We start from the raw sequence: 18,770 nt of genomic DNA, 5'->3' as shown, positions 1-18,770 counted from the left end.
CCATGTCATCTTAAAGAAGGATGAAGGATCTTGATTATTTTTCCCCTGTGGTGTCAAGTCCTGTTTATAGATTTGTCTTGTATATTCCTGCAAGCTCCTCTTCAAATCCAGCAATGAAGAACAGCACATGCTCTCCTTATTTCAGCACCCAGATCTGCTTGCCAGGCCTAATGCTACACAAGAGATGGGAGATGATCTCCCTCAAGACATCCAGCCTCCCATTTCCTGAAGTTGGGCTCTCCCTTTCGCAGGGAAGGAGGGGAAAAGTGTCATTTAACAACATGGGAGGAAAATAGAGCCTTAGCAGCCCACAGTAACCTTCAGTAATTATATCAGCTACCCGACACCGACTTCTTGCGCTACTACAGGAAAATTTTTGCAGGCTATAAAGAAAATTGCTTGCCTATACCAATGGTTTTTGCTGTATCAAGGTAACCCACTGGGCGTCTGCAAACCTTGGTGCCGTCACAAAAGTCTCATATGTGTGCAGAACTGACTTAGTGGCTTCAGCTGGTTTATTTATTCCTCAGAAAAGGAAGGCTTTTAGCTAATAAAAGTGGGGAGGGGCAAAGGACTTTGAAGGCATTGAAGAGGAGGAAAGTAGAGAGCGTTGCTCTTTACTGGTCCTATCTCCAGTGAGACAAATATGCTCTTTATCAAATACACTCAGTAAAGGATTTCTTCCAGAAATTATGAGAGCATGCAAGTTGCTACTTGATATTTTACACCTAGAAATGTGAGTATTTGCATGAAAGTAGATGTGTCATATGAGTTATCCCAATAAAGGAAAAGTATTGTTCAGCTTAATGAAAAGCAAGCATAAAAGATAACATAAAAGAATAAACCACTGCTCACTTATCGTTCCCTGCCCTGGAGAGGCCATGGCTGCAGACTCTTTCCCTGCTGTCTATTGCCTATTTTAGAAGGGGCAATTTGCAACCTAGAAACAGATGTTCTGAGTGAAGAGACAAGACGCTGAAAAGCTGAGGCTGGAGTTTTTTTCTTTGGTCATGAGGCTGTGAAAGGGACTCTTTCTGCTTTGCAGAATTTTGCCCATTTTTCAGATGAAAAGTTGAAGAGATTTTGCACCAGTCTATGAAACAGTAAAAGGTTTCCAACTAAAAGGCAAGGAAGAATATAAGGTACCTTGTATGAGCCATACAAATGAAGTATGCTGCAGAATTAGCAGTAGCACTGTCAAACCAAGGCCACAGAGACAACACAGGTCACAGCTGTTTACCTATGCCACAGGACCTGCCCCTAGATGTTTATAAAAACAGTTTTTATTCTCCTTTACAGAAGTTGCCAGGTTAAGTTCTAATTAAGCTTTTGCCTTTCGAAGTTTTTTTCTGCATGACCTAATGACATTCTTAAACACTTCCTGAATTGCTTGCCCCCTTTTCCAAAGGTGATACACCTTCTTTTTTACCTGAGTTCCTACAAAAGCTCCCTGGTCCCTACAAAAGCCCAGCAGCCTGGTCATCTTCCCTGCCGGCTCATCTTTCAGCACATAGGGACAGTCTGCTCCTGTGCCTTCAAGAGTTCTTTCTTGAAGCACGCCCATCCTTCCTGGACTCCTTTGTTTTTAAGGGCTGTTTCCCAAGGTACTCTCTGAATAAATCTCTTGAACAGGCCAAAGTCTGCCTTCCAGAAGTCCAGTGTGGAAGTTTTATTGATGGCCCTCCTTGCTTCACCAAATATTGAGAACTCTATAATTTCATGATCACTGTGCTCCAGACAGCCTCCAACCACCACATCTCCCACCAGCCCTTTTTTGTTTGCAAACAGCAGGTCTAGCAGAGCCTCACCCCTGGCAGGCTTGCTCACCAGCTGTGACAAGAAGCTGTCCTCCATAAACTCTAAGAACCTCCTAGACTGCCTCTTCTCTGCTGTGCTGAGTTCCCAGCAGATATCTGGGAGGTTAAAGTCACCTACAAGAACAAGGGCTGGTGATCTTGAAACGTCCTCCAGCTTCTTATAGAATAATACATCCACCTCTTCATCCTGGTTAGGTGGTCTATAACAGAATCCCACCAGGGTGTCAGCCTTGTTGGCCTTCCCCCAGGTCCTTACCCATAGGCACTCAACCTTATCATCACTGACCTCAAGTTATACAGTGTCAAGAGACTCCCTGATATACAGAGCCACCCCTCCACCTTTTCTCCCTCTCCTGTCTCTTCTGAAGAGCTTGTAGCCAACCATTGTAGCATTTCACTCACGTGAGTCATCCCACCACGTTTCCATGATGGTGACTGTGCCATGGCTTTCCCTCTGTACAACGCCTTCCAGCTCCTCCTGTGTGTTACCCACGCTGTGTGCATCAGTGTACACGCACTTCAGCTGGGCTGCTGATTTCACCCCTGACTTAACCATCCTTGGGCTCATCTCTGGAGGGCCTGGTTTCATCTCTTTCCCCTTTCAAACCTAGTTTAAAGCCCTCTCAATCAGCCCTGCCAACTCAGGGGTGAGAATCCTTTTGCCCTTGCTAGAGAGATGAAGCCCATTAGACTCTAGCAGGTCTGGTGCCATAAAAATTTCCCCATGTTAAAAAAAACCCAAAAATTGTGCTGATGGCACCAATCCTTAAGGCACTTATTGATTACATGGGTTTTCCCATTCCTTTCATTATTTATTCCTGCTACTGAAGGAAATTAGCAGAACACCAGGTGTTTAGGGGACAGGGAAGTTGGAAGATAAACTGATTTTTCATATGACATATTTTACATGCAGCCCATCAATCTTCTAAAAAAGCTTTTTGATTTTGGACTGAGGTTTTCCTTGTCACTTATTTCAGTCTGTCTTTGCTAACAGTGGTTTGATGTGATCAGTCTCTGTCATGTTTCTGGACAGGCTGACTCAGCTTCCTCAGAAGAAATACACAATTTAAAGAAGGAGGGAAGGAAGACCATCCTCTCTGTCTCCATCATGCATCTGAAGACCCAGAACAGACTCTGACATTACCTGCTGATGTCAGTTTCTGATGCTGCAGTGCATTTTTCCAACAGGCTGATTATAAACTCTGTAGCAAGGTTCCCTTTCTTAGAACTAGAAGTCATATTTCATTTCTCAGAAGTCATATCCTCTCAGAAGATCAGAAGAGGATTTGACTCTCAGGCTTTACTCTCACTTTTAGCTTTTGACCACCATCAAAAACAGGATGCAACATGAAAAGTATTGTCATTTAAATCAAAGGGCTGTTTGTTACAATGAAGCAGAAACAATACGTCAAGAACAACTAATGCCTATGCCTCAGCAGCATTGTTCTCCATGCAGAGTTTTTATTTATTCAGCAATGCTTGCAATTACCAAAGAGAGATCTGCAGTTCACTTTATACCCCTGCCATTAGTTCCTAGTCCTATGCAGCTATTACTCTCCATACCCCGGGTTTCCAATGCACGCTGCCTGCTGAGCTTGCGAGGAGGCTGAGATGGTGTGTCCTGCTCTCTGCTTTCTTCCCAGGTTTGGTGATCATGCTTTTGAGATGAAAGCATTTGATGTATCTGAGATGCAGCCTCTGCTCATCCATTCATCTTTGGCAGCTGCAGTACCATTTGTGTTCTTGGGTCCATGTTTCCAATTTATCTTCGTTTCCAGAGCAAACAAGTCTCATTCTTAGTGCTTCTTGTCAGGTGATTTGGTAATGCCTCTGCTCTCTACATATTCTGTGCCTGCGTTCTTTTTTTTTTCTTTATTTTTAATATATATTACCTTTTGAGTTTTCTTCATTCAGTGTTTGTCACTGTTAATGGTGTGTTCAATGGCTAGAGCCTCATTTTACCCATTAGATCTCCCCTTTGATAGGGTCTCTCTGATCTTATTCCACTCTCCAGTGGAATAACCCCTTTACTGTTATTTGGGGATCATATTGATAAAAAGATACCATTATCAGATGTGGCACTGTACACATCTTTTCATTTCCTGACACCAGCATTTCTGTTGCTGTCATTTTCCTTCCTTGTGCATGTAAAAGACTCATAGGATTTTTTTCAAGTGTTAATTTTATGGCTCTCCTGTCCTCCCATGCATCTCCCTGTGAAGCCAATCACACTGGGTAGGTAACTGCTCCCCTGCTCCATGTACACACTTGTCCCTTCCTTCCTTTGATTGTCTCTGCACTAGTTTCTTTATGCATTTTGCACTAAAGTCAAAGCTATCAGACACCCAAAATTATCCATAGATCGTGAGGATCTCCAGAGTGATATGCTGCATATTCAGGCCACATGGTATGCAATGCATGCAGCATTAGGGACTCAGCTTCAAGGGAACACAAGGTCAGCTTGCTCAGAGGTTATTCAGCACAATTTTGTACTCACCCTCTTCATGCTTGACACTCATTTTCTGAAAGCTCAGACCATGGACTCTAAACCAGATTTGAACTCCAAACTGTTTTTAATGCTTAACATGTTCATCTTTTAGTGTCCATACAGATCAATCGTAAAATGGCCAAAGAGCCTGTAAAACATTTGCAGTTTTAGAAAATAAGCATAAAGCCAGAGTGCTTCAGAACAATTTTTCTTCAGCCTTACAGTAAAGCTGCAGTAAAGTCTGTCAATAAAAAAACAAATGTTCATTTTATTTGTTTTACACTAAATTCATTCTTTGTAAACAGCTAAAGTTCTTAACAGTGTTTCACTGGAATCTAAAGATTTCCCCTCTCCTCTCCTCCCCGTGTCCTTTAAAAAATACCTGCACTTTTAAAAATCAGATGGCAAACGTAGGGACACCAGGGAGAGCACTGGCCCACTTTGCTGCTGGCTTCCTTTCAGCTCCCATTGAGGCAGGTAGCCCTCCCTCATATTTCTCTAAGGTTATTTTCTCCCATATTTGCTCTATTTCTCCTCCTCATTCCCAGGGGTGTCTCAGGAAGCCCCTTGCCTGGAAAGAGCTGGTTTGGTGTCAGGTGAGTAGTGGGTAAGTTCTGTTTTGCTTTGAGAGGGAAGTGATGAATTCCCTGTGAATCAATGGCACATGTCCCTGCCCAGGCCACTGAGGGGATGTTTGTAGCAAGGGGACAAACACGAACCAAGGGCTTCCCCTTTGGCAAGGCAAGGCTGTACAAAGCACTAAGGTTTTATGCAAAAGAGGAAAAGTCTGCAAGGATGGGCTGATTTAACAGAGCAGCCCAAACCATCTGAGAAGTAGGATGAAACACCTTTAAAATTCAGGGTGAGTAATTAGTTAACGACTTGATCATGGCTAGAAAGATGAGCAGAAAAGAGACAAGGAGCTTAAATCACTTAAAGATCAAATGATTTTTTTCTAGAAGTGTGGTGCAAAACTTTTCCTGTCAAGGTCATGCAAAAATACAAGGCTTGAAAGAGTGGTTGGTGAGCAATCTGGTGAGCAATCTGGTGAGCAATCTGGAGAAACTAAAGTTTTGCTTCTGGAGAACTTCATAAGGAAAAACATGTCAACCAGGCACATCACTTTTTAAAAAATCAAATTCAGCTGGAAAAGCAAAGCACTCTCACAGTTTGTCCCTTGCTAGATTCCAATAAGATCCCTGGCACAACTGGGGCTTGATGTTGTGTCTTGCAACAGCAACAGTGCTGTCCCAGTGTGAGCTTGCTGTGCCGACTGAGGGGGCTGGCAGAACATGGGCAAACACAGCCAAAGCCAGTTATATTTGCAAAGGCAAAGGTGAATGAAGCAGTGAATTAAGTTCTGAACATCTGTTATCCAATGTATAAATAGGATTCCGTGTATAATAAGAATGAAATTAAGATGCCAGCAGAGTTTTACTTTACTTTTCCTGGCTTTGATTTTTTTTTTTTTTTTGAGACGAGAGGAGCATAACTATCCCTTTACAAGGTGTTTGCAAAGTTACTCAACTTTCTCCTAATAGTAAGTCATGATACTGATGCCACCTATTCCCAACAATCCGTTACATCTGGAAAACTTTTCCTTTTAATGTGGTAGATTTCTGCTATAGAAACTCCAGCTGGCTAAGGACATCACATTATGCTTTGTAGCGGGCTGGATGCATCACCCCTAGAGGGAAGCAGCAGCCCGTGCCCATTTTTTGCCGCGCTCGTTGTCGGCTAATCCCATTCTCAGAGGTCCCGGGCCCGGCTGCCCCGGCTGGGGACGCCCAGCCCCGGCTGCTGTGGCTGCTGCTGGGGGCGGCTGCGGTCCGGGGGAGGCGCTGGGCAGCTTTCCCTCGGCGGGGGGCTCGGCGCTGGAGGGCGGACAGCAGGGCCGAGAGCGCTGCAGAAATGCTCGCTGGTGGCCGGGGAGGATCGGCGGGGCCAGCGAAGCCTCCTCGGCCGCTGCCGAGCCCCGACCCCGCAGGGAGGCGAGGGGAGCCCGAGCCTGCCGGGGACGGGAGGGCCGGAGGGCTGGTGGAACAGGGGAGGATGCGGATGTCCCCCCTTATTTCGTACCTACTTCTCGGCATGCAGCTCGCCTCTCAGCCTCCTTGCTCTCTCTGCTACTGTGCTGGCATTCAGGCTTTCTGGAGCTGCGCTTGACAAAGGAAGGCGCTGTTGGAAGTGTTTGTAATTCCAGGTGTCTTGAGCTGTTGCCTCCCCACCACGTAAGGGAAAGCCCTTCTGCGCTGCATAATTTTAAGGCTGTAGATAATCCCATTCCCTTTCGAAGGCAGAAAAATCAACCCTTAACTGAGGTATCCATCCTCAGGCTGTTTGCTTGTAGAATCAGCTGGGCAACAGAGATCACGTTAATAAGTCTTCCTGTGTTCGTTACAGAGCATATTTTTAAATTCAATTACTGCAATACACCTTCCAAAAGAGCATAGCCTGTCTCTCTGTTAGTGAGACTTTTATTGTCATTCTGTAAATTGCTGGAATGTTGCCTTTGCTTTTTCCTAGCTACCTGATTGTGGTTCAGTTTGAAATGCCTCTAACATCTTTTTCCAGACAGATTTTCAGCCGGAGATTCTCTTTCAATTTTCTTTTTTTTTCTTTTTTTCTTTTTTTTTTTTTTTTTTATCATTGAAACACCTCTTAAGTGGAGGAAATACGGGAAGGGAAACAGAAAAAAAATTTTTGGTTTGCTTGAGGCAAGCCAGAATCTTGCTCTTTTTTGGAGTTTGCAAACTGGAATTTTCACAGACATGTCCCATTTTCTCATGCATCTTCCTTTAGGAAATTAATATGCAGAGAATTTTAGGAAAAGTTTAGGGAAATAAGAGCAAGAGGGAGGACATTATCCTGTGCCTTTTCAGTCTTCAGTATTGATGGAGGGAATAATTCCCCATTAATTAGATGTTTACAAGTTGTTTAGTTCAAGGACATGGAAATTATCGTATACATCACTTGTTATTGTACTTACTTCCTGACTGGATAACTGAAAAAGGAAATTCAGCTGTGCTGAACGGCATGTGTTACTGATAACACAGAAGAAGAACAAACTTCACAGAACGACCCTAAACAATTATATGCCTATGTTGCTTAAAGGTAACCAGATATTGCTGGTAGACATGCTGTGTTAGCAGTGATAAAAGCCTGAAGATACAAAAAAGGCAAGTTTGGTAAGTAGAGGTATGTAGTAGACGTATATATAATATGCTCTATAAGATTAACTCATAAAACAGGAAAGTTTTTGGAGCTCACAGGCACTCACACAGAGAGTCTATAAGCATATCTTTGCTTTTGCTGTGCGAGCTGTCACATATGGACCACATGCTTTTTAAAGGAGTTTGCCATTAATGCTGCAACATCCCAGCTGCCGGTGGTGTAACTTGTGTGGAGTTCACTGTAGTGGAAAGTGGGAGCTCCCAGGTTGCTGCAGCTTACTGGAGGTGTTTGTGCAGCTGGGAGCTGCGTGCTTTGCCCATCTTGGCCTGAACATGCACATCTCCTAATCCTGAAAACCAGGCTCTTCCCCTTCAGCCAGTATTGCTCTTAGGAAGGCCTGCAGTCAATTCACAATCCAACGCCTGCATCCAGTTTGGCTTCCCCGATGAAAGACTGAGAGCAGAAATTATGCCTTCCTGTTATGGCGCTTTTATAAATATTCTCTGTTAAATTTTTACCCCCACAGCTTTGTCATCCACTTGGATTTGGATTTATATTACTGGAAGTTGGTTTTGCCTTTTGCACACCAATGCACAAACCTATTTTTGGCAGATTCATTAAAATGACTGAGGAGAGAAAAAGGAGGAAAAACACTGTGATATCATCCAATACTCAAAGAGGACAACTGGATATTTTTGTTTTAAGAACTTGTATAATTCTACCTTTATGGTCCCTGTTCAATGGCCTTTGGAATGGGTAGTGTTCTTTAAATCAAGCTCTAAGGCTACATAGGCTTTTAAAAAGCAACTCCACACATTACTGTAGTTTGGGATAGAGACTCCTCTTTTCCAAGCTAACTTGCTGAATGCATCTTCTCTTTGTATTAATAAAGATATATGGGAAGACAGGAAAGCAAGCTCCCTGTTTCATGCTAGGAGTTGTGACATTCGCAGGCTGCACATGCTCCTCTAGGAAGCCTGCCGCTGCTTTTCCTAGCTGTGGGAAAAAATTGGAGGCCATGAGTTGATTCTATTTTTGTTCAAACAGCCTGTGGAAAGCAAAATAGAGTTTCCTGTGAAAACACAGTTCTTCCAAAGCCTTCTGAGCCTGCCAGTGACTATGGTGCAGTGTCACACAGCCAGCCTTCCTCGCTTCTTCCTGTGAGAATTTACATAGGTGAACAGCAATGCTGCTCCTTAGGGGCCCGTTTCTCACACAGACTGGTAAGTAGAACTCCACAGAGGTGACATTTATAGCTCAGTGTTTCAGCAGTGGGGGAGAAGGTTGTGGTCATGATGCTGATGCTTATTGTTGCATGCTTTCTGCTTTCTGCTGGCCAGTCATCAAGTGTTCCCTGAACAAAATTGTTCAGACCTGTCTCATTAAAACGCTTTCCTCTGAAATGGACAGGGGTTGTCGCCAGGTTTTTGTAGCCTCATCATAACCCTGGAATCCCCCATAGACTGCAGACACTTTCAGACCAAGAAACAACAGCTGAAACAACACCTCATTTTCAGTCAAAGTTGTAGACCAGAAGCAATTTCATTCATGTTTCCCAGGTTTAAATTAATGGGCTGCCCTTTACCTGTCAAAGTGAGATTTTGAGCTACTGCTTGTCCTTGCTCAAAACACACATTGGAGCAAGACCCAGCACCTGCAGTCAGACAGAGACATTTGTCCAACTATCCTGAGAGGTTATGCAAACCAATATGCTGACCATACTTTATGTCATGCTAAACCATGACAGAGTGTCATTGCTAAATATCTAATTTCATTTTCTTTAATCACTCTTGTTCCTTTAAGTGTAGATTCCCAGGAACAGCAGATAATAATTTTGCTTCTCTCCTGGCACTAAGTTAAGGTAAGACCTCAACAGCACACGGTCAAAACAAGAATGATTTCATAAGTCAAATACATGCAGTGCAGTGCTTCAAACTAGCACTTCTCTCCTTTGCTCACCAGCTTGCTTCTCTGTGTTACAAGACCTGGGCATACCCCAGAAAGTCCCAGGTTTCTTGTAGAAACTCACAAGTCTGCATTATTTTTTCAGTCACCAGCTTTTTCAAATGTAGATGCTGTAGTATTTTGACACACCAGACAGAATTAGTAGCAAAGGGCAGAGTAGTCCCTTGCAGTTATGGACAAAAACCTCTGTAATGCCCTTCCCAGAGTATCAGATTACATCTTCACAGCAACTAGCAGCAGAGAGCAAAGAAAGTTAGGTATCTTCCAGTTCCTGGTCTAGGCACAGCTATGGATCACAGGTATCTATTTGTCCTCATCTCTGCAGCTTAAGCGGCTCTTTCCCTTTTTCCTTTCTCTACAGCAATCAAGCTATTCTCTTCCACTTTGCTAAAGTGGCCAAATCCTTCCATCCTTCTTCATACCTGCAGGACAAATATCATTGCTCTTCTCTGAGATAGTGGCTGCAAATGATATTTTGGATCCATCTTTCCTAAGATTCAGGGTTTCAAATCCATAAAGTCTTACCAGAGGTACACCGGCAGCTGACTCGAGGACAGTGCTTTCTGACCAGAGAGGGTTAATCATCGACAGTATCCAGATGGTTTGTGACTGGGCCTGGTGATGATGCATATACTTGGGGAATTTCCAGGTTTTGTTCATGATTCATTCAGCTTTGACTTCCCTGGCTGAAAAGGGAAGATCTCACAAAACACAGTAATAGTTTGCATTATAGAGCTTTTCACACACAGCTTTGTATGAACTGAACTGGAGATTTTGAGGTGACTCTTTCATGGCAAGGTTGTGGTATTACATCATGAGGCTGGATATGTACAGTTTTCCTCTTCTGTTGTGTACAAGTACAGTCTCCCAGGGACTTATTTTAAAGGTTTTTTTAATCTGTCTCCAAAACCATTTACAGTGGGAGAGGCCTTAACTACCCTTCCAGTCTGCCATTCTGCGTGTCTCCCTGCTTTAATAATGACAGTAATGCAAACTGTCACTCTCCTTTTATTCCAAAGGCAGCTGACTTTTTACAGCCTGACATTGGGCTGGCATCTTAGAATATAACTACAGTCATTCAAATAAGTGATAAGAAATGCAGGAGAGCATCCTTTTAGCACAAAGAATATAGGCATTTACTGTTGGCACTTCAGTGATAATGAGATGCACCTTGTCAGTGTGTTGTGTGAGCATCTGCATCATCCTTAAGATGTTGATCCCACTTCATCTAACTTCAGGTCCCACTGCAGCTAACTGCCAAGAGTATGTTTTCATTAGAGGATGTGGTAGCAGTTTCAAGGTCAAATTATGCATATTGCTCACAATCTCTGTGCCTGATATACTCTGAAGAGATTTATGTAATAGGTTGGGCTTTGTTCTTCTGCTTATGGAGCAGAAACTTGCAGAACCTTCCAAGATGCTGCTTATCAAGAATGTGCTCAGCAATGTGAGCATTGCAGCACTGCTGGCAGCCATGCATATTTAGCACAGGCTGGTACCCACCCGTGATTTCTTCTCGTCTGACCTCACTACACTCACACTCCCTGCCTTCCATTGTGGGCTGATGGCTGCTTTAAACTCCCACAAGCTCCTGCCCCTCCAGACATCCCCTGCTTTCACCTCTGGGATGCTGGGCGCAGGGGACATGGTCTCTGGTGGTCCCAGTGCAGTAAATCCCCCCCAACACCTGCCAACATCCCAGCCGCAGACTGCATCCCCAGACAGCATCCCCTGCTCTCCACCTGTGCCTGTGGGAATGCTCAGCTTGTATGGGGCAGCAGGAAAGCCTCCTGAGAGCTGTAGTACAGCCTGTGTTCTTCCCAATGACAGAAGCCTGTTGCATGTCCTTTCTGTGGAAAGCCCCTTAACCAGTGAATGATCTTCCCCATCATTTAGTCTAGCCTGCAATACTCTGCTGAAAAGGCAGATCCATTTCTCCACTGTGCCATTCCCTCCTTTTTCCAATGACTCATCCTTACTGTGATTCCTTTGAGAAGCAAGCTGATACCATCAATTAAAAAGAGAAAAAAAGAAACGCAAAAAGAAAACAAAACAGTCTTCAGCTTCTCAGCTACTTCCTTTGTATTTCGAACTGCAGGCTCTCCGAGACATCTCATTTTGTGTGCTGAACTGCATCAAGCACTGGTGCCCCTCTTTCCTAATGATCTATAGAGAAATTAATTTGGATCAGTGTGGTGTTCTGTGGATGGCTACAACTTAAATTTCAGAGAAATGTGTGGCAGTAAGGATAGAGTTGTGTTTTACACACTCTAGAGATGTAGAATTATTTCTTTACAGCATCCTGAGTATCTCAGGATGTGCTGCTGAGTGATGTAGCTTTCTGGCTCCTAAGATAAAGATGCTCTTTCACAGATATGATGTTTGAATATTGTGGTGATTCAACATTTTGGGAGTTTGGAAAATGTGTCACTCGGATTTAATTCTGTATTGATATCAAACCACAGACCTAGATAAGAAAGAGATTTGAAGTAAGAAAAATAAGGCAGAGCATATCAGAAGTTGAGGCCAATTCACACAAACCTTATAAGACTTAGAGGGAGAAAGCAAAAATACCAATCCCATATTTCCTAGAATTTTTTGATAAATCTGTAAAGATTTTTAAGCCATAAAGGACTTGCTGTCAAACTTCTGACACTTTGAAGATTTCTTTTCATGAAATGGCAAACTTTTTGTGCGGTCTGCTTACAGTGTCACAATGAAGACACATTCAAGTAAAGGGAAATAGGAGAGTTGGTACTTCAACTTTGGAGTCTTTCTAAGTTTCTGGGGATTCAAAGCAGACAATCAAGTAGTTCCCTCTGCTGAAGTAGCCTTGGCCACCTGGAATTTATCCTGCAACAGTGTGACATCGCTCTGAATTACTTTGGTAATCCAATAAATGTGAATTCAACCCTGGGGAAATAAAGCTGTGCAAAAATGTAATTATAGGTTTATAAAAATCATACTTTTCTGATATTGCATTGGTTTCCCAAGAGAAATATATTACCCTGGGGATTGAAATGGGCGTGTATTTGCTTCATCTGTCATTACAATACATGTAATCTACTGCCAATTCTACCTACAAGTACAAGATGCAAGACTCTGAGGTCCTTTTACGGTAACAGCTCCAGTGAAATTAGAGTACTTATGTCAAAAAAAATCTGCATGGCTTTAGATGAGTATTGGAGGCCTTCAAACAATTTTGTTTTAGTATTATTTCCACTCTTTACTTTACACACACTTCACCTTTTCATAGAGATGTGTTGGCTGCAGTGGACCTACACCAATGTACGCTAGCTAAGGGTCAGAATACGTGTGTTTAAAACTGTCAAAAAAGCCCTTGAGAGGATCATGTCATCAGGAATATGCTTTCATGGGGTAAGGACTGCTCTTCACCATTCCAATAAAGCAATACAAATCAAAATCCTTCAACCACCCTGACAAACCTTGACACAATTACTGCCATCATCCCAACTGCTTGGAGGCAGACCTTGAGATTGAAGAGGCACTCTTGTTCCATGATGGCATTCACTTGCCCTATCCTTCAGCAGTGGAGATAGATCAGCAACCTTCTCCTGTGGGAATTGCTATGGTGATTCCTCCAAAAACGTGCTTGGTTTGAAAACGAATCAGGATTTTTCAAAAAAGATGTTTTCCTTTGGAAAATGTTGATATTCTACCCGTGATCAAGAGATGAAAATCACTCCTGTCTCCAGCACCTTTTTCCACCCCAAAAGTCTGAGTTTAGGTAGCTTGCAGGTTAAGGTGTTTGAGAATTGAGACACTGGAGTGAGCATCTCTGCTCTGTGACAGCAGCCAACCTGTTCGTGGTTGTTTGAACATGAGTGAGTCTCACTTTCTGCTGTTCTGTGTACCAAAATACTAAAGTCTACTTCATTCAGTCATGGAATGGAAAATGGTTGAACTCTTCTGTCTTGGGTGTGCTTTTTCCCCTGTGAGGAGCAGCGAGATCTGACTGCGGTACCACCGCAGGGTGGCTCCTCTGAACTGACCAAGGGCTCTTCTGTGAAAACATATTTAATGAAGGTTGGTAAAAGCTGAGAAAGAGGGAAGAACAAGGCAGAGGAGTAACAGGTACTGCATGACAGAGCTGGTAACACCCCCCAAAAGTGACTGTGGCCTGTGGATAATCCATGACAGAGCAGATCCTGTAGCCCATGAAGGACCCTGTTGGAGGATAAAAAAAGCAAAAGGAAGGAGCAGCCAAAGAAAAGAGTGAGAAACAAAGAATAGCAGAAAGAAACTATTGTGCTCAGACCCACAGCTCCTGTATTGCCTCATGAAAGGGAGTGAGTGCAACCTGCAGCAATAGCAAGGGGAGTGGAGACAAGAGAGGAAAGAGAAGAGGTGCCTGGAGTGAAGGTGACTGGGAAAGCAAAGGAAAAGCCTTTCCCCTAAGTATTGAAATGTTTGTCTGCTTTGTTTCCAGTACCTGGATAAGCAATTAAATGTTTATGTTAATTGGCAATAAATTAATTTCACAAGTCCTGCTTCTTTTGCCTCTAAGAGTAATTGCAGGCAAATATGAGTGTCTTTATATATAAATACCTGTCTTTACCTCAACCCACACATTTTATCACTCTCATTCTTCCTGTTCTCTCCCTGCTGGGGAGGGTGAGCAAGTGGCTGCTGATTTGTTTGGCTGAGGTCAACCCACCACATCTCCCAAATATTTGTGGCATGAGAAAAACATTTCCTGTCCTCTTTGACAGGTGCAGTAACGGGTAGGGATTATGAAAGATGTGAAGAGGCTGCCTGAAACAGCTTTGAAGTCTCAAAATCAGGTTTTTACAGATCTGTAAGTGAACTATCTGCTAGGAATGTCATTCTAACCTGGGTGAGTAGGGAATAGATGAGGTGATCCTATTTCCTATGATCATATGACCTGTGGTGCTTTAATGCTCTGGCTACCACAGATCTGATCATTGAAAAATGGCAAATGAAAGTCATCTACCTTCACATTTTAAAACACACACAAATGGATAATTATGCTTTTATCATGAATAATCTCCTTCAAAAATTATTTTATTTCATTATGCCTCATGTAAGAAGAATTCAAGGGTGATTAACTAGCAGTGGAGCAAAGTTACTTCTAATCTCTTGGGAATATTGGTGCATATCTTATCTCACCATGCCATCAGCAGCAATTCAGACACACCACGTGGGCAAGTGCTTCCTGGAGTGCCAGCAGGAGTTATCCAGGCTGGGAGAATTCAGGCAGAAGTCCAAGGATGGTACTGAGGAAAGGGAACTACAACTTGTTTGTTTGTTTTTGTTTGTTTGTGTCATTCCTAAAGGTAGTAAATTTGCCATCCAAGAGAAGAGGATTGTTAGTTATTTCTGTTGTCTAGCCAGAATGTTACATACTTTTACTCCAAGTTAGTGTGGATGAGGAAATTCAGTTTCTAAAAAACCATGCCACATGTGGCCTCCCAGCAAAGTCTGTTGCTCTTTATAGCCTGGATCACATCACTGGAATGAGGTCACCCCAGACCTAATGTGCTGTGGTCCTGATGTACAAGTGTAACTCTGTGGTGCTAAAAACCACTAATAATAATCTTTAAAGAAAAAAAAAACTGGTTGTCTTTTTCCAAATAAGCAGTGCAAAGAAAATCAGTACAAATTGAAATTTACTTTCTTTGTATTTTTCCTACAGTCAGCAAGAAATTCTCAAAAATATCCACTGGAGGAGGCAGGAGGATAGGAAGTATTCAGTAATTTATTTGGTCTACAGTGGTTTTTATCACAATACTTCACTCTCATCCTTGCACAGAGAGCATCAGCCAACCGTTGGAAACCCATGCTGCTCCTCAGAGTCCTACACACATGGGTTTGCAGCTGAGCAAAGGAGAATAGCTCTGTCACAGATTAACCTCTCTGTCAGCTTATTATTTAGAGCACTTCTCCATACTGTGCCAGTCTTAGGCCACAAAAAGATCTTCTTCCTTGGGTTCTTCACCCCACAGAAATCGTTATCTTAAAATGCTCCCACCTCATTTAACAGTAATTACTGCTAATATACTTCCATAGCAAAATATTGTAATGTAAATTTTGCTTGACTACTTCATGCACAGGGATTTGCAAGTGTTACTGGAAGTGTTGCTGTGGGAATCCACATTGCGCTGTGAAAGTAACATCCTACACTTTATCTCTAATAAAGCAAAAGGGCTCCTGAGACCTTCCACCTTATCCTCCATCCATGCCCAGCCTTGAAAAACCTGGGTAAACCACAGCATGTAACTGAATCAGTCAAAAATGGGATTTGTGCCGGAAAGCAGTGGCAAGACCTCTGGAGGGAGCCCCTTCATTTGTGTTGAAAAGATCGCATATGTAAAGCAGAAAGTCCTGGAGTCCAGCAAGTGCCATGCTGATCTCCTGCTGCTTTAAATTGTTTGCAGACTAACAAAGCTCAGCACAGCTCTGAACAAAAATGTATCTTTGGTGCTATTGCAACTCACAACTCAACATTTTTTCCCATCCTGATGGATTCCCTGTGTCCTGTCCTGGGACTGCAGGAGCCCCGAGGGGTATGGGATGTGAACAAGCGCACTCCGGCCAGGTCTGTGACACTGCAGCACCGTGTGTGACTGCTGTGGGTGTGGGCTGGTGACAAGCACAAGCACAAGGCATGTCCAAGCCCCATGGTCCAGCAGAGGTCCCAGGCTGGCACCATGTGCCCCTGTCCTGTGCTGGAATAGGGCCGGCCAAGCTCCATGTGCTCCAAGCAGGGCAGTACTCTGGCTTTGCCTTTGGCTTCAAACACACCCTCAAGGAGGAAAATGCCCTTCATTTTTTTTCCAAATGAGATTGGCTGCAAAAAGCATCACATGAGAGACGAAGGCAGCAGGGAGAGGGGAAAGTGTTGTATCACTGTTTTCACTCCTGAGGTCAGGGAGTTGCTGTTTTGCCTTCTTCTCCCTGAGGAACATTTCGCCATTGCCCAGGTGCACTTTGAAGAAAAGGGCCAAAGCAGCAGCAAGACAAGGTATCAGCTCCAGACACACTGCAAGGTATGGTAAGCCCCATTTAAGTGAAGGGAGGCCTCTTGCCATGTCGCTGAGATCTATAATGCCCAGACATTAGGTCATCCTGGCCTTTCTTAAGAAAAAGCATGTGTTCAAAGAAAGCAGATTGTCTTGGCTGTCAGTTCCTGAATTAGTCCCTATTAAGTATTTCCTATCTGAATTTGGCTATCCCAGCCAAACCCTGCTTGGATGACTGACATTTTTATAAGAGACTAGCAAATAGCAGATGACAAATGACTTACATCTCCTGTAGATTTATGAAGCTTTGGATTTATAAGCATTTTCATGACTATGCCACAGCTATTTAAATGTTTGCAAACAAAGAGAAACAGAAGTTTCCAAGCAGAAAAGACCTAAGAATTAGTTCATTATTCCAGAAACTGGAGTTTTACTATGGAACCAGCTCCAGCACTTGACCTGTCTTTTACCCTTTACTCCATCCTGTCACTCTTTTGTTTTCATTGCCCGCTTCTCATTATTTATCTTCTTCCTTGCCCATGTGCTCTCACCACTATGATTTTTAACCAAAGTATGCAGAGATTTTTTCATGTTATGTTGATTTCTCAGATATTCAGAAAGCTTAAGGATACTGTTTTTTTAACACTTTGAATATGAAAGCAACCAATTCATTTACAGGCTGTGACTTGCAATGAAATGCAAGTATTTCACTTTCCATGGGAGTTTGCACTCCCTCCTCCCTGAGCTTTACTGATAACCATATGCTCATACAGAAAACAATGAGATTATTCCATTTACTCAGATGCTGAGCTGCAACCAGAATGAAGTATTGCTCAGTATCCAGAGTCCAGAAGATACCTTCCCACTGCTACTTCTTCTTGAACACTGTTAGACTTTCCAAAGTCACCACTGCCACCCAAGCCTCCTCTTTTGCACAGCTCAGTATTTCCCCTTGCCAAATCCATTGCATGTTCACTACAAAGCGCCCTTGGCTGGCCAGTTTTAAGTTTTGGACAAATGAGTAGGCTCAGTGTGGTGGCACAAAAGGTGCCAGCTGAGGTTGACTCTCCTGAATATAAAGCTTTAAGTGTAGTGCTGCAGCAGCAGTCATGGCCTATTTCCACTCAAGCACAAACCTCCCATAACCTTCCTTTCTTAAGTTCCTTGCTCACTTAATTACAGCTGTAAGCCTCTCTTTACCTTGTCCCTCTGCTAATCTAATTCACTGCAACCTCTTCAAAATGAGGTGGTTGGCTTCATCATTGAAATTCATGAGTGAACTTTTAATCTCATTTAGTTGTCAAAATAGGAGGGCAGAGGAGCCAGCGTGGAAATTCTCAAGTCCTGATAAAACATTATTGCAGCTCATTGCTCAGTTGTAGAGAGCATCAGAGTATTTTATGAGGTGCCCCTGAGGTATACCAGCCTTTTCTGCCCCAGGACTCTGCCCTCACTAAGCAGAGAGACTGTGCTCCCAGTACAGACCAGGTCTTTTCATGGGCTTTATTGGACCCCCTATTGGTTATAGTCACTAATACCTGAGTAATATCTCAGATTAACATCTGGCAGGATCATCTTTAGCCACATAATTTCTTGGGAATACATTTCAACCCAAAGCAAACATGTTCCCCTCTTCAGACAGCTGCAAGTCTCTGTTTGAATGCCCTGAGAGAAGAAGGGGTTGAAATTTTTGGACACAGGTTTATTCTGGGCGAGCAGTTCTGTAGTTTTCTCTCACACAGTGCTGGCTGCTGCTGGGAACCACCTTCTCACTCAGCCATGTGAGACAGAGCCTGAAGGGGGTTGCTGCAGAAAGGTAAAGCGTTCATTCTACTACAAGTGGAAGAAGTCACCAGGGACCTTGCTGCTGGAGCCTGATCTGCCCACTGCTGTATTTTAGAGTTGCTCTGTTCAGCTGCAAACAAGCACCATGATGCTGAGGAATCTGCATCCTGGCAACTCAGTGAGTGCCACATTAGCAGCACTTTCCACTCAGAGCTCCACAGCACCTCCAGAATTACATCTCCAGAGATCAGTACCATCTAAAATAAGTTTTTCAGAAGGTCTTTCTGAAGAGAGGAATGCCTGTCTTTTGGAACTATTCCATATATACACACTAGAAGCAAGCAATGAGTTACTGAAGTGCATGCTTTGTGCACATACACATACGCATTGTAAAGAGATTTTTGTTTTGAAACTGCAGTAAGGCACAATTGCCAACATATACACTAAAGGCAAGGACCTATATTAGGCAGGGGAGCCAGAGCAGAGACCTGCAGGGAAACATCGCTCTCTCATTTGAGTAAGAGAGTCTGCTGATTC

Source organism: Corvus cornix, chromosome 1 (assembly GCF_000738735.6).
Source record: "Corvus cornix cornix isolate S_Up_H32 chromosome 1, ASM73873v5, whole genome shotgun sequence".
Classification (NCBI taxonomy): Eukaryota; Metazoa; Chordata; class Aves; order Passeriformes; family Corvidae; genus Corvus; species Corvus cornix.
Note: the sequence above shows the minus strand (reverse complement) of the source record.